At 41.9% G+C, this 26,721-nt stretch overlaps 1 protein-coding gene and 1 long non-coding RNA gene across 11 annotated transcripts in view; one reads left to right on the top strand and one right to left on the bottom strand.

The window, feature by feature from the left end:
- Positions 1 to 26,721, top strand: part of Cacnb2 (calcium voltage-gated channel auxiliary subunit beta 2) — a 327,915-nt gene that overhangs the window by 85,066 nt on the left and 216,128 nt on the right. The window lies entirely within an intron of this gene.
- On the bottom strand, positions 2,454 to 5,122 carry LOC121143512. Its single transcript, XR_005880732.1, has 2 exons — positions 4,923 to 5,122; positions 2,454 to 3,871 (listed from the first exon to the last, which is right to left on the bottom strand). It is a non-coding gene; the product is annotated as an uncharacterized LOC121143512 (long non-coding RNA).

Here is a 26,721-nt window from a genome sequence, read left to right as displayed (position 1 = left end):
TCTTCACTATTGCTTAAATTGTTAGTTGGCGTCATCCTTGTAGATCTCTGGACATTTCCCTAGTGACAGATTTCTTTTTAAGCCTATAATGGCTCCCTCTATTATGATATCTCTTTTTTTTTTTTTGCTCTCCTCTATTCTTCCCCTGACTCGATCTTCCTGCTCCCTCATGTCTTCCTCTCCCCTCCTTCTCCTTCTCATAACTCCCTCTCCCTCCACCCATGCTCCCAATTAGCTCTGGAGATCTTGTCCCTTTCCCCTTCTCTGGGGGACCATGTATGTCTCTCTTAGGGTCCTCCTTGTTTTCTAGCTTCTCTGGTAATGTGGATTATAGGCTGGTAATCCAATTAAAAAGTGGGATACAGATAGAGAATTCTCAATAGAAGAATCTCAAATGGCTGAAAGACATATAAGAAAGTGCTCAACATCCTTAGCCATCAGAGAAATGCAAATCAAAAAAACTCTGAGATACCATCTCACTCCTGTCAGAATAGCTAAAATCAAAAACACCAAGGACAGTTTATGCTGGAGAGGATGTGGAGAGAGGGAAATACTCTTCCACTGCTGGTGGGAGTGCCAAATCATACAGCCACTTTGGAAATCAGTATGGGAAATGGGAATCAGTACCACAAGATCCAGCAATTCCACTCTTAGGCATATACCCAAAAGATGTGCATCCATACTACAAGGACATCTATTCAACCGTGTTCATAGCAGCATTATTTGTAATAGTCAAAACCTGGAAGCAATCTAGATGCCCCTCAATTGAAGAATGGATGGAGAAAATGTGGTACATTTACACAGTGGAGTACTACTCAGCAGAAAAAAACAATGGAATCTTGAAATTTGCAGGCAAATGGATGGAACTAGAAGAAACCTGAATGAGGTAACCCAGTCACAAAAAGACAAACATGGTATGTACTCACTCATATATGGATTTTAGACATAGAGCAATGGACTCTTATTCTTGTTTGTTGAATTTTAGTAGAACAAACATAACTGCTTACTTAGGACTGCTGATACAAGAACAAAAGCAGTTTACTAGGGAAAAAATGCTGGATTTGTAATTAGTAGGAATTCGACCTATACCCCCCATAAACAGTAACAACAGCAGCAAAAACAAACAGAAACCTCATACCTTCCAACCTTCCTTTTCTGTGTACTTACCTTTTTGGTTTTGATACTCAATTTTATTAAACTTACTTTTTAGATCTATTTTACTTTTATAAAGTTTTTATTGATTATTTGGGAATTTCAGATCATGAACCTAGAGCTCACTCACTTTCCAGGTTCCCCCACCAACCCTTGTGACCTCTCCCCACCAAAACAATAAGTTCAATTTGTGCTGCCCATGTTGGAGCATGGTCAAACTCCCAGTAGGCAGCCCCTTAAAGAAAACTGAATCCTTCCCTACCTGCACCCCTGCCAGAGACCATCAATTGTGAAAGCATCCTTATCAAGGTTTTTAAGAGTTTTCTTCAATGACTTTCTGTCCAGGCTGTTACTTTCTAGGGATGGGGGTGGTGGGTGGGGGTTGCCACAGAAGCTTTCTGTTTCCCTCTTTCTTAACAGTGTGTCTACAGTCATTAATACCATGGCAAAAGTAGCTTCCTTGCCCTTTACAGTCAGCAGAAGTACAGACCTAGGACATCCACATGGTCTCCGGCATCAGTAGGTGCCACAGACCTCAGCATGGTCTCTGGTGGCAGTGCAGACCGTAGATCTCAACACGGCCATATGGCACTGCATAGACCATGAACACCAACATAGCCTTTGGTGGCAGCACTGGCTAAGGATATCAACATGGCTTCAGGCTGCAGCAGAGACCGCAGACATCTGAATGGCCTTTGATGGTAACAAAGGTCACATTCATCAACACAGACCTGGGCCACAGCAGGACTACTGACCCAGGCACGGCCCTCAGTGCCATCACAGATCTAGATATCAACACTACCTCAGGTAGTCTGCACTCAATCAACATGGCCCCCAGCGGAAGCACAGTCCACTGACATCAGCATGGCCTCAGGTGGTGGCCCAGACCAAGGACTTCTGTATGGTCTTCAGTGATAACTTGGGGCAGGGCCTTCAGTAATACATGGCCTGGTGGCTGTAAGACCACAGACATCCACGTGAACCCCAGGCTTCAACATGACCTGTGGCAGCAGACCAAAGATACTAAAGTGGCCTCCAGTGGCACCATGGACCATAGAGGTCTTTCCATGTGATTCAATCCAGAAAATGAACCATTCTTTATCTTGAACATCCTGATGTTGCTCAGAACCAGGGTGACAATGCACTGGGTAGCATGTTCAGAGGCTGATTCATAGTTTTAGGCTGCTGTACACCACCCGGTTAGCCCTATTCAGCAGCATGCTCCCCTATCTTTTCCATCTCTCCATCAAGTATTTGTTCATTATAGTGGCATTGGAAACTACAGTGTGTCACATCCTATATATTGTGGTGATACTTTATTTACGAACTAATAAAGATTGACTCAAGATCAGAGTACAAAGCTGGCCAGTCAGAGGCCAGGCAGTGGTAGTACATACATTTAATCCCAGCACTCAGAAGGCAGAGGCAGATGGATCTTTGTGAGTTCAAGTCTACCCTAGACTACATGAAAGCGAATCAGTCTAAAAGAGAAACAGAGCTAATACCTTTCAACCCAATACTAGGAAGGTGGAGACAGGAGTGATATGGTTTGATGGAGAGAGTAATATAAGACAGAAAGAGGCAGAAACATGTTGCAGTCTCGCTAAGTCTGGGCAGCAGTACAGTCGGGAACAGTCTGAGTTTCAGTGGATTGTGGATCGCCCGTTCGGTCTAAGTATTGGTAGAGGTGAGAACTCTCTAGTGACTGGCCGCTTTCTTATCTGATCTTCAACTTGAACTCCAATCTCTATCTCTGTGTTTTTATTATTTGTGCTACAATATATATTTTCCCAGGCAGCTCTACATGTAAATATTCGTTGCAACAAGTCACTGGTCTGGTTCAAGGTTTCTAGTTTCTGAAGCACCATAAATACTGGACCTTTGCCAGGAGACTTGTCCTGGATCTCTGGCTGTTACTCAGAGTCAGGGTGATATTGCAGCTATTCAGGACATATAGGGGCAGGTTCTGTGCTTATATCTAGAAGTAATCTTAAAGATTACAGAGCCAGGCTTCCTGACCTCATACTGGGCTACCAAATGGACAGAGTACTCCTAACTTAAAGTCCTAAGTTCCCTCTACATGAGCCAGAACTGACCATGGGAAGGAAAACCAGGGTTGAGACAAGTCACGTTGTGCTCTTGTAGCTTCAAAACAATTGTTGTGCATGTAAAGATCAAATTTACTCACCAATTATTTAAAAAACAATTGGAAGAAAGGAGAATTCCCCACTGGTGCCCTGGGAGGAGCAGGGGATGGTCTTCAGATTCTCAGTACAGGAAGAGCTCTGGCTGGCAATGGCTCAAGGTCAAATTGGAAAGAACACCCCATCCTGTGTCTTCGGTGACCATAACACATGGTATATGCTACATTCGGCTCTCGCTGTCTTGTGTATCTCTTGTGTGTCTTTGATTCATCCTTTCAGCTCAGCTCCTCTCTCTTGGAATGATACCACATACATTCATCCATTTCATATCCTTCATACTTACCTAGTCCATTAAGTGGCACTTCTTAAAAACTTGGTGCCGGTTATTAGTTGATTGACAGTGGTTCCTTCAAATAAGGACTTGGTGTGCTGTATGGCAAAGGCGAGTGTTCCATATTGTATTCTTTCCTCCTAATTCCAAGCCTTTTTATTCCAGATTCACCATTTATAGTGCAGGATGCTCATTCTTGGAGTTATGGTTCCCCGGACTCTCCTACATGAGACCCCTTTGTAAGCTGCAAGAAATAGTTTTATTTTGTAAAAGTTTTGATCTGTAGTTGTGATAATATCTGTACAAATACATGTTTGCAAGACCAGCACCCTTACCCTGTGTGCATGCCTAGCCATGTAAAATGTACTATTATTATCTCAAAGTTGTCCTTTGCTGACTTTATAGGAAAATGACCCAAATGTATTTGCATAAAGAATTTCTTAGCTTTGTTTGAAAGTGACAGTGTTATATATTTTATGTTTTCTTTGAAACATAATGAAGGAAATACCTCAAAACATATTAAGAACTGTCCCAGCATATCTTATGATCCCACTACCATTGCTATGATATATTATATGCAGTCACTCATTTATAACGTGATTAGTGCCAGGTCTGGTGGCACATGTCTTTAATCCCAACACCAGGGAGGCAGAGGCAGGTAATTTGCTATGAGTTGGAGTCCAGCTTGGTCTATGTGGTGAGTTCCAGAACAGTCAGTTGAGACTCTGTCTCAAACAAACAAACAAACAAAAACAAATCTCTTGACCAACACAGGCCATAGATACTGTGACTGACACTCTCACATTACAGGAGAGAGAACTTAGAAAAGAGAGGTCAATGCAAGATATGAGCAAGCTGGCTCACTGGCTCACCTTCAGCCCTCTGCCATTTGGCTACTTGATATGCAGGGGTTAAAGAAACGAATAATTTGCACCTCAAGTGTGTGGTTTACAGTGTTTGCTTTAGTGGGAAAGGGACTTTGAATTACCCTTACGGTTATGTCCTTACAGTTATGTTTTGGGGAGTCAGTTATTCTCATGTCTGCCTTTGCTGGTTGGGAGTGGAGTAACTGGGTCAACAGGTGGCATAACAGATGTGTATTCTGTGAGTTTTCCCTAAAGGTCACTATTGTAAACTATTTTAGTTACTCTGTGTATTAATTTTGAAAAAAATAATTAAATTCTTATTGAGATAGAGAGATAGAGATAGAGAGAGAGAGGAGAGAGAGAGAGAGAGAGAGAGAGAGAGAGAGAGAGAGAGAGAGAGAGAGAGAGAGAGAGAGAGAGAGTACATACATGCCACATCATGCATAGGGAGATTAGAGGACAACCTTCTGGAGTCCATTTTCTTCTTTCACTGTGGAATCCCAGGTTACAGGTTTGCAAATCAAGCAATACCACCTGCTGAGCATTCCTACTGGTCCTTCTGAAAAAAAAATGTTAAAATCTTCTTTATGCATACATTTAAAAAGTGTAATGTCTCCTTTTTAGATACATTAGTGAGTTTTGGAAATCACATAAATCTACGGCTCATATGTTGGTGACCCAAAAGCTGGTGAGAGCGTGACATTAGTGTAGACATCCTACCAGCATGGATCCCAGGTCTGAGGATGACCACCTGGACTTTCTGCATTATAATTTTCACTGCATGACATTCTTGAGCCTTTTAAGTTCTAGCGAGATTGCTACTTTTATGTGTCTAGTGACCTTTAGTGTTTAGTATCTTGTTTATTGTTTTTAAAACTTATTGGCACTTGAGTCTTAGGAGATGGTCTCCAGCACAAACATCTGTTTTCTCGATTACTCATTAGCTAGCTTTCTTTTCACTGAATTACAAAGAAATGAGATCCTGACCGAATTACACTGAGAATTAGGAATTTGACCTTGGGCTCTGAAAAAATCTGTGGTTTGAAGCAGTTCTTTGAATCAAGCACATCATACGCCCTAGTACGTAGGCATCGAACTGAGTGTGTTATGCATGCTCTCTCCTGTCATCAAGCATCTTTTCACTTTCCATTATGTATAAAAAAAGGACAAGGCTAGGTTCTTTCTGGCACACAAAAAATTAAAGCAAGCTTTTTCATCAGCTCATGTCGACGTTTATTAAAACAAATCACATTTAAAATAAATTTCAGTTGGAAATGTCAGTGATAGGCTTCTGTGTCTCCTCGATCTATCCCCTCTGGTGTATTAGATTTGACCAGCAAGTGCTTATGAGAGTCAGCAAGTGTCTCAGCCGCACGAAGAGCATTGCTAACACTCATTGTGACTGTATCATATATTTGAGAGGTAATCACATCATAAAGTGAAAGGTTTATTTTGGCTCACAGGCTTGGAGGTCCCAGTCTGATCTATTGCCTCACAGCTTTTGGCCCTGTGCTGAGATAATGCACCATGGCAGAAATGCATGGCAGAGCAAAACTTCTCACCTCGTGGCCTAGAAGAAAAGAAAAAAGAAGGGAGTGAGATTCCATTGTCTGCCATGGGACCACACACCACAAAGGTTTAAGGGTGTCTCTCTAGGTTTTACCTTTTGAAGATTCCACCACGTTGTACTGGCATCAAGGGGAACTGTATTGGAGAACAAGCTTTATCATGGATCATTTTGGGGACCAGTCCAGTTCTAAACTACTGCAGCATTTGTGCTGGAGTGTTGGGATACTGTGTTTCTCTGTGGAGTTGTAACAGGTGATGATGATTAAAGGCAGGCAGGGAAGGCCATGTAATGTTATGCAACAAAATCTGCCCTTAATCCATACAGACTTTCAGGACTAAAAGTTGCTGTAGCCCTGTGCTCAGCCCTCAGTCTCTATGTATCTGGCTGAATCTCCTGGTTTGGACCCAACTCATCTAGTTTTCTGGAAATGTTCCAGCTAGAGAGAGGGCCAGATGTACACTGATTCTAGGATGGAAAATATAAGACTATTTTCTAAAAATCATCTCTTCTCATTGCATTTGACATTCTATGGCTCCCATATCCACCCCAGACAGAACTTCATGGTTGGAGTATAGTATGCTTAGATCCAAACCATGATTGGAGTCTGTTTGGATTTTCAGATTTTTGGCACCATTTCATGAAATCCTTCCAATTCTAACCTACCCTTCACTTAACAAAACCAGAAATTCCAATAGCCCCTATTCCAAGACAGCCTCAAATTGCAGTTCAAGTACACTGAAAAGCCAGAGTCTCGAAGTTTACCTTGCTGTGGGCTTTTGGTTCTTATTTTCTTACAACAAACCTATGTCATCACTTCATTTTTCTCATTGTACGATTAATGATGCTTTATGGTTTTCTAATACAATTCCCATTTCATGTGAGCCAAAACAAAAGCAAAAAAATTCCCCAAACTATAAGGTTTATTTTAAATTAATTATTTGAGTATTTCAACAATGCAGGTTGATCATATTCACCCCTGATTCATTCCCCAGATCTACCCTTACCTCTCTACCCCTACAAATCTGGGTCCTTGTTTGTGGGTTTTTTTCTTTTTTAATTTAAATTAGAAACAAGGTTGCTTCACATGTCCTTCCCTGCTCCCTCTCCCTCCCCTCCTCCAACACCCTCCCAATCCCCCCCTTCCACTATCCCCTCAGCCCCCCACCCAATCCCCACTCCATTCTCCAGGGACAGTGAGGCCCTCCTTGGGGGGATCTCCAGAGTCTGTCATTTCATTCAGGGCACGGTCTAGGCCCTCCCTCAAGTGTGCAAGCTGAGAGAGCATCTGAACAAGAGGGAGCTCCTGAACCCCAGACTGAGGGCTGAGAGGCCAGCATGGGACTGATCCAGACCCCCTGAATATAGGTGTCAATGAGAAGGCCTAGGCAATCTATGGGACTTTGGTAATAGATCAATATTTATCCTTGGCATACAAATGGCATTGACTTTTTTTAAAAGGGAGAAAAATATCTTGGCAATGACAGCAGTATTCTTTAGTAAAGTTTGCCACCTAGTGGCTACAACAACAACTAACATAGCATTTGACTCTTAAACCATTGAAAAAAACCAGGGTCCTTAAGGTCCAGTACAGTACAGTACTATAATTTACTATTTAAACAACTTTTTTAAAAATAAAATCTAGTTTACAAAGAAAGTGCTCTAAAATCATATGAGTCTTGAATCTTAGTTGTTCTGGAAATTTTTAATTTTTAGACTGTCATCCTTCCCTAAATTTTAAACACACTAACCATTTTTCATCTGTCTCTTGGACACAAGGGTCCTGAGACCTGGAATCTCTTCCAGGACCAACATATGACCGTATCTATGCAGACTCCTCTTGCATTTTAGGTAGTAGCTACTACATCTTGACTTTATCTGCTGTAACAACAAACTTACTATAAGTGAGTTATTTGGACTTGTTAAGGACAGAATATCTGATTCTTAGCCCAGGTTGGCTTGGAACCCATGGCGCAGCACAGGCTGACTTTGAGCGTGAAATGTTCCTCCTGTGTCTGCCTCCTGAATATTGGCATTGCAGGCAAAAACTATTATGTCCAGCTCACATAACTTTTGTGTAGCCTCCCAAGAAAAAAAAGTTTTGGAAAATATTAAATGTGAGAGGCTAAATACTTTCATACTTCATATTTCATAATATGTTCATAAAAGGTTGAATAACTGGAATGACAGAAATAGTTTATGCTTTGAAGGAACACAACAAACACTGTATTTTTATTGAGATTAGAAAAATTCCTACAAACACATTCTCCCTGACATTTCATTTAGTTCCACTTGACGGTCTCTTGGACAATATTAGTCTATAATCCAAATAGTGTGTTGCAAACACTTCACAGTGACTCAAATAGCTAAGTTTATTGTTTTATTTCTCCTGAGTGTAGAGCATAACCCGCCTCACATTAAAACTTATGTGGATAGAAGCTGAAGCTTCACCCCAGGCTGTGTGGCACTCTGCACCCCAGGGCCGTGGGCTGTGTGGTGCTCTGAAGGAGCATTGCCCAATTTTAGATTTTAAAACTGCCCATGGTGAGTTAGTAAGGGCACAAAGAGCAAGAGTAGACAGATCACTACAGTCTTCCATCTGGGAACCAATCCTCGCATTTCTCTACATCTCCTCTTGGTTTTCTTAGGCACTTCCAACTTCACACACCCCAAACTGAAATGTAATCATGCCTGTCCCAAACAGACTCACTTCTGTCACTTTCTTGCTGCAAATGGCGTTTCTCTCCTTAAGTCAATTTTGATAACCATCCTCTGTCCTTATATCCAAGAATCAGACCAATATGTTAAAAAGCCCAACAGCAAATAAAAGCCAAAGCTTACAGCCCAGGCATGAATTCTAGTCCATGGAGCATGTCTCAGATCCAATCAGAATGTTATTGGTGAGACTGGAGAGGTGGCTCCGCATTAAGAGCACTTGATACCTTGCAGAGTTACCCGAGTTTGGTTCCCAGGGCCCACATAGCCACATGGAGGCTCACAGCCATCTGTAAGACTGCCTCCAAGAGATCCAGTGCTGTCTTTTTACTTCTTCAGGTAGCAGGCACTCATGGTACACATATATACATGCAAGCAAAAGACTCATGCACATAAAATAAAAATTTAAAAAGGCATTGGTTACCGCATAGCAGTCATCCCACTGCCATATCCGTTGGTGTATCTTGCCCGGCAGGTCAAAATTGTAGCTTTCAGGGTCCACTATTGGATAAGACAACAGATGCATTTCCCCCCAGCGCCTGTATGACACCTCCTAATGCTGTGAGGGCTAACTAGCCAGCAGGAGGATATCTTTCTGATCACTTCAAGATTGATTTTATTTGTTTGTTTCCTGCAGCCAAGGTATGTAGTGTCTTCTGATGGGGGAAGTCCTTCTGTGTATATGTTGTGTTATTGGCTGATAAATAAATCGCTGTTGGCCAATAGGGAAGCAAGATAGGTGGGACTAGGAGTCCAGGAGGATCCTGGGAAATGTAGTCAAGAGAAGAGAGTCACCATGTGATCCCAGGAGGAGAGAACACAAGTTTGGCGTTCTCAGTAAGATAAGACTTTATAAAAATATATATTAGTGGCCGGGTGTTGATGGTGCATGCCTTTAATCCCAGCACTCGGGAGGCAGAGGCAGGCAAATCTCTGTGAGTTCGAGGCCAGCCTGGTCTACTGAGTGAGTTCCAGGACAGCCTACAAAACAATACAGAGAAACTCTTTCTTGTCTCGAAAAACCAATGTGTGTGTGTGTGTGTGTGTGTGTGTGTGTGTGTGTGTGTGTAATTATGGGTTAATAATTAAGTCAGAATTCATAAAACAAGGACATCTGTTCCACTATGTTCATAGCAGCATTATTTGTAATAGACAGAACTTGGAAGCAACCTAGATGCCCCTCAACTGAAGAGTGGATAGAGAAAATATGGTACATTTACACAATGGAGTACTATTCAGCAGAAAGAAAATGGAATCCTGAAATTTGCAGGCAAATGGATGGCACTAGAAGAAACCATCCTGAGTGAGGTAACCCAGTCACATGTACTCTCTCATATATGGATTTTAGACATAGATCTGGGGAGTGCCAGCCTACAGTCCCACTGCCAGAGAGTCTGGGGAACAGAACCTTCATCCAATGGCTGATGGAAGCAGAGGCAGACTCCCACAGCTAAACATTGAGCTGAACTCAAGGAACCCAGTGACAGAGAGGGAGGACTGATGAGCAAAGGGGTTAAGACTGGGCTGGGTTAACCCCTAGAAACTGCTGACCTGACAAGGGTTAGCTCTTGAATCCCAGACTGATGCCTGGGAACCCAGCATGGGACTGATCAAGACCCCTTGAATGTGGGTGTCAATGAGGAGGCCTAGGCAATTTATTGGGCCTTGGGTAGTAGGTCAGTATTTATCCCTGGCATACAAATGGATTTTGGGTGCCCATCCCACAATGAGAGATGCACTCTCACCCTGGGCTCTTGAGGAAGGGTCTAGGCCCTACCCTGGATGTAATGACAGACTATGGACACCCCCATGGATGGCCTCGCCCTCCCTGGGGAAATGAGGGGGTACTGGGGGGGGTTGGTGAGAGGGCATGAGGGGAGGAGAGGGAAAGGGAGAGGAACCTGGGATTGACATGTGAAGCAACCTTGTTTCTAATTTAAATTTAAATTTAAAAATAAAAATTTAAAAAATTGAGTCTGAGCTAGTCGTTATAAAACCATTGCAAATGGCCAACAGCTTTGTAATTAATATAGCATCCTGTGTGTTCATTTGGGACTGATGCAGCTCTGGGACCAGGCTGGCGAGGAGAATGCTCATTACAATCTTCAGCACTAGGATCTTACTATCTAGTTGTGGTGAAGAGAGATGATGATAGTGGGCATTGTTTGTGCAGACCTCTGGGGCCTACTTGACTGACAACTCTTCGGGCAGTATCCTTTGCCTCGCACTATGATTTACATCTAATACAATGTTCTGCATTGTCCACCCATGCAGCATACCTCCATTCAAACTTCCTTTAAAGACTACTTTGTAGAGCTGGAGAGATGATTCAGTGATTTTGAGTGCTTGCTCCTCTTCCAGAGGACTCTGGTTCGGGTCCCAGAACACTCACCAGATGGCTCACAACTGAATCTGACTCCAGCTCTAGGGGATCAAATGTCTTCTTCTGGCTTCTGTGAGTACCTGCCTTCAAGAGCACGTGCCCACACACAAGCACCCATTTATACATGTAATTTAAAATAATGTCTTTTAAACTTGTGGGTTTCCATGAGGCCTTTCCATAAATCCTCAGCATTGGTTAAACTGCTCCTCCCTCATTTCTCTCCCCAATCCCTCCATCCCCATCTCCATCTATGCTTAAACCTTTAATCCCAAAGGCACCCCTTTCTTCCATACCACTTGTTTCCTGCTATCTCCTCTAATTATACCTCTTAATTGGTTTGCAAGATAGTAGGCTTCCATGTGGCTTCTTCATAACCCTTCTCTTTGGTTAATCATCCCAAGTTCCCTCATTTCTCCCCTCTTCCTAACCACCTCCCTACTCTTAAGTCCTCCCACCCCTGGTGTTCTACCTCTCCACTATCATTTTAGATAAAATGTAAACATTGAGATACACATAAACTTGTGTAATTACAGTATTTTAAGAGCCCAGAGAAGGATGCTGAACACATATATATTCATCCAAGGAGATGAATAAATTTAGCTTCATTATTATTAACCCCAAATTCATTCCTTATAGAAAAATAATTTAAAACATGAGAATGTAAAATAATAGAACAGATCAGGCATGGAGCATGCCCATAATCCTAGCATCTGGGGAGCCAAAGCAGGAAAATGGAGAGCTAAGGCAGTCCAGACTACCTTGACACAATACTGTCAAAAGTTTTTTTTTGAAAAAGGTACTGGGACAGGAAGTTGCCCATGTATGCAATTTAATTTGTTAAATAATAAGCAAAAGTTGATGAGACCCCATCATTAAAACACCAAGTTTATATCATTACCATGGCCCTGTAAGTCTGCACACCTCTGTGATAGCTTATGATTTGTAATAATTCTATTGATATTTAATGGCATATATACTAGCTACCCTCTAGTTAAAGCCCAAAGGGAAAATTGTTCCCCTGACTATACTGTACATTTCTATGGCTAATTCAGTTTTCGAAGTTAATCTGGGAACTTACACGTTCTTTTAATTATTTTTATCTATACCTAAGCTCAGTGAATTTTTAATCTTTATATTATGTTTTTAAAAGATGTGTTTTAATTTTTACTTGTGCGCATGTGTGTGTATATGTGTGTTGGGGTATGTGCATGTGTTAGTGCAAATGTCCTTTCAGTCTAGAGTAGCAGGGCCTTAGAGCTGGAGAAATGGGTGCTGGGAATAGATTTCAGGTCCTCTGGAAGAGCAGTAAATGCTCTTAACCCCTGAGTCATCTCTTTAGACCCCTTTATAGGATGTTTTAGTGAAACCAAAAAAAGATTACTTTTGGAATGTTTGTAGTAACAATAACTATTGGCTGAAATGAGTTTCAGAGTTATATTTTGAACTGGAAATACACCGAGCAAGAGGATGGGTCTTTGTATTAATACTGAAATAACAATAAATAGAGTGCTTAGGAACAATCTATATTCAAATATATTATATGTCATAATATATCAATACTCAGCACTTATATTTAATACTCTTAATAAATTAAAAATATGCTTATGTATGCAATAATAAATGAAGCAAATGCAGTTGAGAATAACCATAGCCATGGGATACCATTTTATATAAACTGAAATCTCAACTGGCCTTTACTGTATATAAAATATAAAAGTTGCATAATGAAAGAACAGAACACCAATTATTCAATAGGCAGTATAAAATTATAGTGGTGTAACTACTTAACTATTAACAAATTAGATCCACATTTTGTGTCAAAATTAATTAAAGAGTTAAAGACAGCAAGACTTGAAAACATATTGAACTTACAACAAATCAAGAGAAGAGTAAGAATGCTAATTTATAAGGATAATGGCAAGGGTAGAAAGTCTCTAGAAGAGTAGTTAAGGCCACTGAGATGGCTTAGCATGTTAAAGTGCTTAGTGTTTATTGTGCAAGCCTGCCAACTAGAGTTCAATCCCCAGAACCAACTCCCAAATAGTACACATATACACATGCACACACACTGTGACACACATAAGCACACATTAAATATCAATAAATAAAATATTTTAAAAGAAAAACATTCACCATGAAAAGGTGATAGCTTCTTAGAAAATGTTACACTTCATAACAACATAGCAGGTCAAATGGAAACAACTGTCATGAAAAACCTGATGTAGAAATAAAAGAATCAGAATATTATATAGACAGTTTCTATGAACCATAAGGCTATGGAAATAAGGTAGCTGGGCTTATTAGTATATGTCAGTACAGCTAAGTAAGTAATAAAAATTATAAGGAAAATATTCAAAAAACCTTTAAGGTTGTATATGAAGATAAAGACTAAATTTTATGATACTTTTGAATTTGTCATTATTGCATTATTATTATATTTTCAGTGAAATTAAGCATCAAGTACTCAAAGACTAAATTTATGATACTTTTAAATTTGTCATTATTGCATTGTTATTATATTTTCAGTGAAATTAAACATCAAGTACTCCAGTAGATCTGAAAAGCAACTATTTTTGTCAAAGAGATTACTTTTGGAACACACTAAACTGAATGTGCAAAATCTCTGTGTGCCAACAGCAATGTAGACACTTGAAGCTCCTAGTAAGACATTTAATCAAGTTAGAAAGTAAAACTCGTAGCTTCTAAGATTCCTTGCTACTTGATTCATGTAATGTGAGTCATCGTTGTAGAAAGTAACCCTGCCTCTTGCACAGGAATGCTTGCAGAGAGCACACATGAGACACCCTGGAGAGGGTAAGGCTTTGATGTCCTGGGATTTGAGCTGAGCCCTAAGTTTAGCACTTGTGCACAGTGTGTCCCTGCCATGTCACTCCACTCTCAGACTCTGTGTCCTCATTTGGGAAACTGAGTTATACCAGCCACCATGCTGAATTGTTGGGGAGAATTCAACAATTCAGTGGTGCTGGGTGGAAGCTGCTGCCTGTTTGAAGCTTTCAATCAACAGGAGCCAGACTTATTTCTGTGTAAGACAGCACTTGAAGTACTTGCTGCAATGACCTTCACAATGGTTCTGCTTCATCCTCAAAAGACATATCAGGATTTTAAGAGATCTCATGGCGGGGGTTCGTTTCTGTTTTAGTTAGTGTTTCTGTTGATGTGAAGAAAATCCACGACTCTTATAAAGAAAAGCATTTAATTGGGGCTGACTTAGAGTTTAGAGGTTTAGCCCATTATCTTTATGGCAGACATGGTGCTGAAGAGCTGAATGAGAGCTCTAATCTGGAGCAGCAGGCAGCAGAAAGACAGACACTGGGCCTGACTTGAGCATTTGAAACCTCAAAGACCTCCCCCAGAGACACATTTCCTCACCAAGCCCACACCTACTCCAAGGTCACACCTGCTAATCCCTGTTCCATAGCCCCATTCCCTATTAACCAAGCATTCAAACATATGAGCCTATGGGGGCCATTGCTATTCAAATCACCACATTTTGGAGTCACAGTTGTGTGGTTTCTTTGCTAAGATTCATAGAGAATATCATCATTGAATTCGACATCAAAAGAAATTTTTTTTTGGTTTTTACGAGACAGGGTTTCTCTGTATTGTTTTGGAGGCTATTGGTCCAGCCCGGCCTCGAACTCACAGAGATCCGCCTGCCTCTGCCTCCCAAGTGCTGGGATTAAAGGCGTGCGCCACCACCGCCCGGCGACATCAAAATTTTAAATTTGAACAAAAATCATTTCAAATATAAAATGAGGCTCATTTGACCATTGCTTATTTCCCAGTTTCTATGTGTCAGTGACTCTAAATGTCCCAAATGACATGAATTCTAATATTCAATGCAATCACTTATAGAAAACCACTGTATATGTTCAGGTAGAAACTATACTGGTTCTGCTAAGCACATGTCAGTATTTTTCCCCTGTGAGTTTTGGTGTCAGTATGCTTCACAGTTCTCAGCAGCCTTACAGATTCATTTGTCGATCCTAAATAACAGAACCTGAGAGTATGAGAAGTTGGTGGGCACACAATCTTAAAGAAGGCACAGGGCAGTGTGCTAGCGTCTAAAGACGTCTCTGTCTTAGTCCCAGACTCTGAATGTTACATGAAACCTTGATGACAAACAGGATTGTTCAGAGATGATTCCAAGTCTTAAGCTGGAAAAATGATTGTATATTTTCCAGTAAGGCACAATGTAATCACAAGAGTTCTCCTGTGTCAAAGAGGAGGCTTAAGTCAGAGTAGCAGAGGATGTGTCATCAGCAGCAGACAAGAAGAGGAGATGCCTGCTGGCTTTGAAGGTAGAAAGGGTCTTAAACCAAGGGACACAGCAGTTGCTAAACCATGGAAATCCATGAACTTGATTCTTGCCAAGAGCCTCCATTAGGACACCTTGACTTTTTCCTTGATGAGACTCACTTTGGATTCTGGGTTTCAGGTTGTGAGATGCTAATGTGTCTTGTTTTTGACCCCTATGCTGATGAGATACAGCACCCTGCAGATGCCTGCAGGAAGTGTGTAGAAGTGTCACCTATGTCTACAGTGTATAGGAGATGACTGCAGGCTGTGTGTGGGTGTCACCTGGGTCTACAGTGTGTGACATGCCCACAGGCTGTGTGTGGGTGTCACCTGGGTCTACAGAGTGTGACATGCCCACAGGCTGTGTATGGGTGTCACCTGGGTCTACAGAGTGTGGGAGGTGACTGCAGGCTGTGTGTGGGTGTCACCTGGGTCTACAGAGTGTGACATGCCCACAGGCTGTGTGTGGGTGTCACCTGGGTCTACAGTGTGTGACATGCCTACAGGTTGAGTGTGGGAGTGTCACCTGGGTTTACAGAGTGTGACATGCCCACAGGCTGTGTATGGGTGTCACCTGGGTCTACAGTGTATGACATGCCCACAGGCTGTGTGTGGGTGTCACCTGGGTCTACAGAGTGTGGGAGGTGACTGCAGGCTGTGTGTGGGAGAGGCACTTGGGTCTATAGTGTATAAGATTTGAGAGGGGAACACTGCAAAGAATCCTGCAGCATTGAGCTTAGTTTGTAACCTTGACCAAGCACCATACAAATATGCCTGTGAGTTGTGCTTCAGTAGAAGGGAGAAGGGGCCTCTATCCCTGGTCCTTCTGTTCTCTAACAAGATCATGCACAGGGCTAATGGAGGCTGAAATGGATTCAGATCTAGGTTCCTGGGGAGATGAGCTGTGATGTTGGAGTGCTTTTGTATTCCTTTGTATAATAAGAACTCCCCTTAACTTTTATTCTGACCTTGTTTTTGTTGGGTTTTTTTTTTTTTTGGTTTTACGAGACAGGGTTTCTCTGTATTGTTTTGGAGGCTGTCGGTCCAGCCTGGCCTCGAACTCACAGAGATCCGCCTGCCTCTGCCTCCCGAGTGCTGGGATTAAAGGCATGCGCCACCAACGCCCGGCTTTCTGACCTTGTTTTTAAGATTTCAGGACCCCTATAACTCGGAGTCAGGAGAAAGTTAGTAGACACAAATGGGTAGGTGCTGGGGAGGAGATGAGGAAGGCCTTCATTGCAGGGCTGGGAATATATATTCAGAAAGGACCCTGGTGGCAATAAAATCCCTGTGGTAAGAAACAATGTGTCTACTAAGTTGGGGTTATGGGAGCCTGGAAGGGGACATTGAGGGATGAACATAGTTGAGCACAAATGTAATGGCACATATACATAAAACACCATCATGAAAACTGTTACTCTATATGGTAACGTAAAAGTCCTTTTTTAAAAATGAGGATCTGTAAAAAATGTAGTCTGAACAGCAAAGTATTGGATTATCAAAATATTCAAGATATTAGAACCAAAAATACCCTTTTGTCAAAAAGAAATTTTAAAAAGGCAAGGAAAAATAAAGAATCCCATCTGGACTTTTCCATTCCTCTAATCCGGAGAAGAAAATAGTCCTCTTGAAAAAGTCAGTGAATCTCGGCCACTCTAAGGAGTGGTAAATCTCAGAGGAAAGGCTATATAGTCTACTGGTTCCTGTCAGCTGGTTTTCTGTTACTGTAACAAGTACCCGAGGTTGTTACCTTACAAAAGAGAAGGTTAGGCCTAGGGACTAGGCTCAGTGGGTAAAGTGCCTGCTGCAAAAGATGAGCACCAAAGCCAGGATCCCCAGCATGCCTGTGATCCAAGAAGGCGGTGTGTATGCAATCCTGATGCTAGGGTGGGAAGCAGGTGCATATGGATCCAAGACCAACTAGTCAACCCAAAATGGCAAGTTCCAGGTTCAGCGAGAGACCCTGTCTCAAAAAATATGGCTGACTCTGTTCTCTTTGGGGCCTGCGATCAGGCGGCTTATCATAGTAGGGTCATAAGACAGAGAAAAACTTTCAGTCTTTTCCAGGCAGCAAAAGAGTTAAACTGGAAGGGCAAGAGCTTTGTGAACCCTTTTAAGTGCATCTCCAGTGACCTAAATACTTCTCTTTAGGTCCTGCCCCTTAAAGATCCATCACTTCCAAGTAGCACCATCATAGAGTCAAAGCCTTTAGCACCAGGACCTTCCTGGGTATTTAAGATCTGATCTGCAGCAGGATTTAACACTCCGGATCTCTTCAGACTGCCTGGAACCGAAGTCTTGTTCTGCTCCTTTGGCTGCATAAGTTTAGCATATTAGTGATACTCAATACTATTTTCCCTCTGCTAAATGGGCACCAAAGTACTAATTTCAAGAATTGTCGTGAAAAGTAAAAGAAACAATGTAGGGTGTCTGTCAGTGAGAAAACACCATATCATTAGAAATCTTGGAGAACCTCAACATTTTGAAAGGAGGAATTTCTGTCTCCTATGTTTTCTTATGTTGAGACAACACATTGTTACATACATAGCCCAGAGTGGTCTGGCATTCATGATCCTTTTGCCTCCAGAGTACTAGGACCATGGTGGTGTGGTATAAGGCCTGTTCTGTTTCTTTTGCACTTAAAATAAAATATGAGGACTCTGGTTACAAATAGCATTTTCTATTTATTTCATTATTTAACTGATAAAAGATGGATTCTATATTCATCTAGAAGGCGCTTTACTTTTTATTCTTTTCTTAAATCCTATTACCTCAAAATCCTTGTGAAATCAGACTCCATTTCCTTCCTTCCTTCCTTCCTTCCTTCCTTCCTTCCTTCCTTCCTTCCTTCCTTCCTTCCTTCCTGTCTGCCTGCCTTACTGACTGCCTGCCTGCCTGCATCTCTTGAACTTTAGTTTAAGCTGACTTAAAACTTGAAGCCACAAATGTCCTGGAATTCTGATCACCTGTTTTTGCTTCCAGCATACCAGCACACGCAGCTCCTTTCATATGTTCAGTCATCTTAGCACAGTCCATACAAAGAGACTTAGGGCTATTTGGCCTAGAAGGTTTCAGCCCACCTAGTGACCTGCTCAGGGGTAAGATGTAGACCTGTGGTGGTCAGGCCCAGAAACTCCCCATTCCATAGCCCAGAGACACACTTGCTAACCCATTCAATTTCCTTTTCCTCTGGAAGCTCTCTCACCTGTCTCCTGTCAGCCTGTGAGGATCCCGTCATAGGGTCTAAGCCCTTTCTGTCACCAGAGCTGTATGCTACAGCCATTTGTGGTAATCTTTTTCCCAACTCAGCCTCCAATTCCCTTGGAGCCCCCATCCTCTTTCCAACACTAGTTCCCAGAAAAGGAGCATCCCAATGGACTTCTGTCTGAGTAGGGACCCATATGAAGCCTAATACAACTAAGGGATGAAAGAGTAAATGTATTTGGACTTGTACTGTATGGTTTAGTTTTCCATGGAATGCTCCAATTGGGCATGGATGGTTGGAAGTAGACTGTAAAATGTCCCAGATCATGAATTCCTCCATGGTACCTTCTAAGAAAGTCATACTTGGGTTTTAGGTATGTCTGTTGATGATGCCAAAATGAATCTATTCACATAGTGCATTCAGGATATTGTACTTAAAATGTCATTAATAATGACATGATTAAACAGCAGATGTTTCTTACAGACTTGTAACCTGGGAAGGAAGTGTAAGCTCATAGCAGATCTTAAATTTTGCTAGAACCTGTTTCCTAATTTATAAATGACATTTGCTGTAACCTCATACAATGATGCATGGGACATGGAGGGCTCTTTAGGGACTCTTACACAAAAGCAGCAATTCAACTCTTGAGGATTTCACCCTTATGACCTCAGCACCACATAGATCTTACCTTTTAATACTATGTTGGTCAGATTTCGGCATGTGAAGTTGGCACAAACACCAAGACCATTGCATCTGTCAAATCAGATAAGTGACTTAAAATTATATATTAACTTTCATACTGGAAATACAACTCAGCAGTAGAACATTTATTTAGTGAGTCGCTGGACTTTGTCCCCAGCACCTTGAGGATTTATCAGTATCAGCTTGGAACTTCATTTAAAAAGTCTGCTGCTTCAAAATCAACTAAGTTGACATCAAAACCCACATGAAATGCTGCTTTTGAAGGGGTGAAAGTGTTTGTATCAAGCTTAATGAGTAAGATCTTTCAAAAAATGAAGATTAATAGTTTAATTATTTTGCCTTGGTGACTGTCTGCTTCAGAAATGAGAATAATAAAAGGCTTCCGTGGTCTGAGTATAAAATAATTGGGCAAGTATACTATTTTTGAAGTTCTTTCTACCTAATCAGATGACTCCCCTCCAGGAACTACCATTTCTGCTCTTAAACTGGAAGAATGTTTTCCTATTCCATTTATTTTCCTTACTGCATGTTCATATAACTGTATTAGACAAGTAAAATGAGATATTCTTACCTATTGTTTTATTGTAGTGTTGTTCTACTTCTAGGTAATATGGCTTGGATGTGAAGTGTCCCCAGAGACGTATGTGTTGACAGCTTGGCCCTAAGTGCAGCAAAGCCAGAGGGTATTGGGTCACAAGGGATAGGACTTTCAATAGAACTAACCTCTGATAGGCTTGCTGCTGAAGGGACCAGAGGGAGGTGGTAGAAATTGCAGGAGGTTGGGCATCTGTCTTTCTCTGTCTCCTGGTCTGTCGGTCTGTTTCTTTGCCCCCCGCCCCCGTGTGTGTGTGTGTGTGTGTGTGTGTGTGTGTGTGTGTGTGTGTGTGTGTGTGTGTGTCTGGCTCTCCTTCCTGTCCATTTTAAAATGAACATCTTTTACCCACCATGCCCTCCTCTCCCACTATGATGTTTCTGCCTCACCACAGGCTCAGCCAGGTCAACCAAATATGGACAGAGACTCCTGACCCACGATACCAAAGTCCATCCTTCCTCCCTGAAGTTGGTTCTCTTGAGTGTTGTGTCTTCATAACTGACACACTAGTACAATATAAACAGGAGTTGACTTTCTGTGGACGCTACATTCGAAGAGGCTAATCTAATCTGACATGTTTGCTATTGTTCTAAGAATTCCTCCTGTTCTGTGATTTTGCATGTTTTTTTTTCAGTTTCTCACCCCTCACCACTAACAGATCATCAACTTCCTGCTTCCTTGGGCCCCTTGGTCTACTATGATATCCTCAGCTCTCTGTTCCCCTCTCCCTCTGTCTAGTGTTCCCAAGAAACACCAAGCCAGGCTGAATCTGAGTCTGTTGACTTGGCCAATGAATTCCAGCAGATGAGCATGATGGATGGTGTTGGAAACACCATCATGGGGACAGTTTTACACAGATATTAGCATGTACTTGATACTGTCCACTTTTTTTTCCAGTTTACCTGGCCAGTCTACAGAACGATTCCCATGAAGCCATTTTCACAACTTCTTTGACCTCCATTGTCCAACCCTTTCCTCTCTCTATTCTCACCTAATGATCTTTCTTCCAACTTCATCTGAAAAAAGGGCGCCCCTCTGAAAAGGCCTTCCCACAGCTGCTTCAAAAAAGTCAGGTGCCCAATTCTTTATCTTCCTTCCCATTACAGTGGATGAATCAAGTCAGCCTACTCATCCAGTCAGGGTGCATGGTGCCCCACTCCTGGACCACCCAAGGACTTTCTTCTACAGTTACATGTGATGTCTCTTGAACCATCTTTTGTTACTCTAGCCTGTAACTCCTTTTACCTGATAGATTCCACATCTTTGCACAGCCATGTTTCATGTTTGTCTTCTGTGCTAAATTAAAATCTTCTTGAAAGATTGTACCTACAAGCTGGGCATTGGTGGCACATACCTTTAATCCCAGCCCTTGGAAGGCAGAGGTAGGCAGATCTCTGTGAGTTCAAGGCCAGCCTGGTTTACAGAGTGAGTTCCAGGACAGACTCCAAAGCAATACAGAGAAACCCTGTCTCAAAAAAACAAAAACAAAATGTACCTACAATATCAAATTGTTTATGTCAGTTGACTCTATTTCAACAGACGTAAAAATATTTTAATGTGAATTTTATTTATTGGCGGGGAAGGTAGTGCATGTGTGCCATGGCTTGCATGTGGATGTCAGAGGACATCTTTCAGGAGTTGTTTCTCTCTTCCCACCATGTGGGTTCTGGGGATCAAACTTAAGCATCAGGCTTGGCAGCAAGAATCCTTCCCTGCTGAGCCATCTTTCTGGTCCTCAACACACTTTTGACCCAAACCCTCAGTAAATTCCTTTCATCTACAATCATTGATCTCTATATGTTGAGATCTGATATTAAATCTGTAGTCTATATCATATTTTAATTCACTTTGGCTTTGAGCCAAAGAAATTATTTTGTTTCCAAATTATCAAACTCCTGTTTGCCTCAGTCATTCCTTTACCGGAATCAATGTTGAGACATCTTCCTTAAGGGTTTCACTAAGGCTTGTGATTTTAAAGACCATCTAGTGCCACCTTCCAAATTCCCATCTGTGCCCACAGCTCTCTTTGGAAGTCTGAAGTCATGCAGTAAATTGTGTGCCTGGTCTCGTTACATTAATATCTCATAGACCTTTAATTTAGTTTTATTTTCTGAGATAGGCTTTCATTAGGTAGCCCTGGCTAGCTTAAACTTACTACATAGACCAGGCTAGCCTCCAGCTCACAAACATCTGCCCATCTCTGTAGTGGAATTAAAGTCACACGCTACCATATCTGGTCAAATATCCTACAGATGTTATTTTTCAAAATTAAGATTCCCAAAATTATTTTTGTTTCCTTTTAGGAAATGGAGCTGATATTCACAGGGTTGTTCAGTCCATGTGTCCCCCTTCAGCCCACAGCTTGGTGCATTCTTCTCTCATGTGATATGAACCTACAGGGTCTACTTCTGCCTTCAAATATATTCAGAAGCAAAACCATCTTTCAAGAGTTTTCTCCAGCACATGCCCTAGACCAAACTCTTCTCTCCCAACAGAGCTATTGTGGTAGTGTTAAACACCATCTCTTGATCCTTTTTAAGATCCTTGCAGTGACCACACAGCATGCACGATGCCACCACTGAGATGTCCCTCGTGTTATTTGTTCTTTCTAGAAGTCTCCCATGGCTTTCACTCACAGGCACTGTCCTGTTGCTATAGTGATAGAATGAACCTAAATGATCCTAAGCCCAGCCATTGGATGAGATGAAATCACAAGCACCCACTGAGTGTTTCCTCTCTGAGGACTGTGTGCCCCCACCTCTGGCATTTGTCTAGTTTTTTCTTCCCCTAGATTGCATATCTTATTCATTTATCATATTCCACACTTACCTTCCACAGATGCCTTATATGAGACAGAAACTCACTATCCCTGTCTGTCATTCCGACCCCTCTTCCCAAAAAGCCGAGAAATTGCAAGTTGGCATTTAAAAATGCTTTTTCCTATTTTCTTCACCTGCATAGCACCATGGGAGCAAAGATCTTTATTTTCATTTTCACATGTGTATCTCCAGCATCTGGGTCCTAGTTAGTTTTTATTGTTAATTAGAGCATCTAGGTTCTAGCTAGGTTTTATTGTTAACTAGTCACAAGCTGTGTCACCAGGGAAGAGGGAAACTCAACTGAGAAATTGCTTCAATCAGATTGGCTCATCTGTGAGAGCTTGTCTTAATTAACGATTGATGTGGGAGGGCCCTAGACATGGGGTACAGCAGTCAATCATGGTTTATGGGCTGTGAGGTGCTCAGCAATTAGGATGTTCATACAAGATAAATGCTCAGTTTATTTACACAGACATTCCTTATAATATTATGCTAATATAAACAGACATCTATCTCATCGAGTGGGAAACTTGGACAGGAAATGCAGTAGGGTTCCACTTGGGAATCTTTTCCAGTGAGGACACTTCAGAAGCTTTGCGGCTCAACCACATCCCCTTTGAAGTCCTTCAGCTGAGGCAGGCTGGGAGTGTGGCACTAATGGAGCCTTGGATAGCTGCTAACACTGACAAGTCGCAGCTGTGAGCAGAGCAGCAGTGCTGAAAGTTCCATGGTCACTGAAGCACAGTCTCAAGTACTCTTGCTGAGTAGTGTCAAAACATCCTGAGAAGCTACGGCTCTGGAGCACGGTGGCAGTGTAGACTGACCCTAGAGACTATTCCAGAGTTACAATGTTTGTGTGGTTTTATTGGGTGATAGGTTTGTGCTCAGGCTCACAGCTTGGAACTAATTCACTAGCAGTATCAGCACCACTTTGGACTGAGTGCATTAGTATATCAAGGCCTGCCTGGGGCTAGCTTTTGAGGCCTAGCTCTTATCAGAGCTGCCTGGTGGCAAAGCTCTCATTTTACAGGCCTCACATTATTCCAAGCCATACTACATGGCTTTTAAGTTACACAAAATGGTTTCACTTATATCCCTCCCCTGTGGAGCTGGGCTGTAAAAGATCACTAGTTTAACATGAACCAGAGAGCAAGCCATGTTCCTCTGTGGTTTGTATTTCAGTTATTTCTTGACCTCCTGCTTTGTCTTTTCAAAGTCAAGAAATTTTATAATTTATTCAATTGTTTATTTAGCAAAACAACAATTATTGCAACCTAATTACTAATAAGGTATTTTGAAGTGAAAAAAGCAATGCTTTTTTTTTAAAGTGTTATTTTCAGACTTAGGACTGACTACTAAAAAGAGAAACCATTAAGAAGTGTGTTAGTATGGGAAATACTTCCATGAGTGTGTCATGAGAGTCTAAGCAATTTACAAACAAAAAACTACGATTGTCATGAACATCTTCTGGGCCAGGTGTGGTAGACCACATCTATAATTCTAGCCAGAGCGAAACAGAGACAGGAAGATGGAGAGTTTAAGGCCATGCTGGGCTACAGTGTGAGACTGTCTTTGGGGTGGGGGGAGGTTTCAAGACAGGGTTTCTCTGTATTGTTTTGGAGCCTGTCCTGGAACTCACTCGGTAGACCAGGCTGGCCTCAAACTCACAGAGGTCCGCCTGCCTCTGCCTCCTGAGTGTTGGGATTAAAGGTGGGCACCACCAACGCTGAGACTGTCTTTTAAGTGGAAAAGGTTGGATTGTGCCAAACTGCTTGAACTCTTACTGAAGTGAATAGCTTGACACAAGCTGCCCCTCGATTTTTGTCATTTGTGTGTGTCATAATAGCCACTGTATCCCATGCATAAGAGTTACATAGTAAACTAGAATCAACTGTAATCCAGGAAAGCAAGGCTTTAATCTTCTAAAGTATTTCAGTTACTCTAAGGATACTGGTTTTGTATTAGGATTGAAATTATATGCTTTCCTTTTAGAGGAAGATGGACTCAAAAAGAGGATTATACAGTAAAATGAGTATGAGGCTTTTGAATACATAACTATATGTCTTCTTTTTCCTTAGCTATCTTGCTAAGATAGTCAGGCCATCTATACTACTACGGAAGTTTAGCAGTCACTCCCCTGTAAACTGAAGGCATGCACACACACACACACACACACACACACACACACACACACACACACTTTTATGTTTTGTTCTAGCTCCTGTTTATGTGTAATCCTCTGGAATGCAACCCGAGGATGTGCCCACCACAAAGCAGGCGAGTGTTAGACTGTCTTCACACACTTCTTTTAACAAGCCCTGGGGTCGATAAATTTCCTCCCCTTTTTATCTCATCTCTTTTGAAATGATTCTCCTAGATTTGCAGAGCATTTCAGGGAACAGAAAGTACAGAAGGAACATATTTTTCCTTTAGCCAAAATTCAGATAAAAGATTTAGGGTGGGCAGTGGTGGTGCACGCCTTTAATCCCAGTACTCAGGAAGCAGAGACAAGTGGATCTCGGTGAGTGTGAGTTCAGGGCCAGCCTGGTCTACAAAATGAGTTCTAGGACAGCCAGAAATGTTAAACAGAGACACCCTGTCTCAAAAGATTAAAGATTTAGGATACAAAGCTACTTGGGATCACATAGGAGCTGTATGTAGGACCAAGACCAAATGGACTATTTGCAGCCAATGTTTATATTGGGCTTTTTCCATGAGCATTTGCTCTGTTGCTCAGTCTTCACCTCATCTAAAGGTGCAGTGCCATTGTGCATTAACCCTACATGTCCCGTAAGTATGTCTTACTCCCAAATCACTCAACAGATCTCCTCCTGTACTTCCCACTCTCTGGAACTTCTCAAGACCAGTAGGTGTGGGGACATAGGGCAGAGAGGTGAATGGGAGGATCCATTGCTTCAACCAAAGAAAGCTGCGATGATCTGGCCTCCCCTTCAACGTTGTTTGTTCTGACTTCATCCCTGGCCAGTCATATGGATCCCTGTTGAATGGTCTTGAGGTCATTGCCATCTAATGTGTCAGAAGCTCATGATGAGTAACAGTACTCATTGAAACTGGCTGTTTTTCCTCCATTGATTTTTTTTCCTTTTTCATTGATTGATTTTTATTTTTTTTGGTTTGGCAATTTCGAATATGTATATAATGCATTCTGATTATTCTCTACCCCACTCTCTCCTGTCTTCTTTCCATCACTAACATGTGTGCATGTGCCTATGTACACACACACACACACACACACACACACACACACACACACACCAGTCCCTTTCCATGATTTTTGGTTTTGTCACGTGACCCATTTAGTTTAACCAGAGCCATTTTTGTAACCATTGAGTTGGAAGTACCCCTGGAGCCTGGTGGAGTCATTGATGGGTTCATGACTCAGGCAATGATTTCCGTCCCTCCTCAAACCTGCAGCAGAATTATTTCATGAACAGAGACTCCCTTGCACCCTGGAGTCTGGAGAGGGAGCAAATAGTGTGAGGTCCATCAGACCTGGTTTAAATCCTCCTGGATTTGAGTTTTGCAGCACTAACCAAATCACTCAACTCCAGTATGCTTTCTCATTTGCCATTGGGGAGGAACAACATTAGCCTCTGTAACAGTCTCCATACTAAAGGAACCATGCTCACCATCTGCCCCTGGACATGATTCCTCTTTTATCCTTATATTTCCTTTATTCTTGGCCCATGCAAAGCCTGTGAGTATGGCTTGCAGCTCCTTCTACCTCGCTGTCCTGGGTATCTTACCAAATGCTACTTTGGTGAGAGACATTTAGCATCCTCTGAAGGTCAGTACAAGAAACAGTTCTTTAAAGCCCGCTGTGGCATTTCCCGTCAGGACTGTCAGGAACACTGCTTGTGCCTTTACAAGATGTTCCTTTTTATGGGACTTGAGGAAAATTTGG

This window comes from Mesocricetus auratus, unplaced genomic scaffold (assembly GCF_017639785.1).
Source record: "Mesocricetus auratus isolate SY011 unplaced genomic scaffold, BCM_Maur_2.0 Super-Scaffold_100013, whole genome shotgun sequence".
Classification (NCBI taxonomy): domain Eukaryota; kingdom Metazoa; phylum Chordata; class Mammalia; order Rodentia; family Cricetidae; genus Mesocricetus; species Mesocricetus auratus.
The sequence above is the reverse complement of the archived record's forward strand: the minus strand, read 5'-3'. Positions and strand labels throughout refer to the sequence as shown.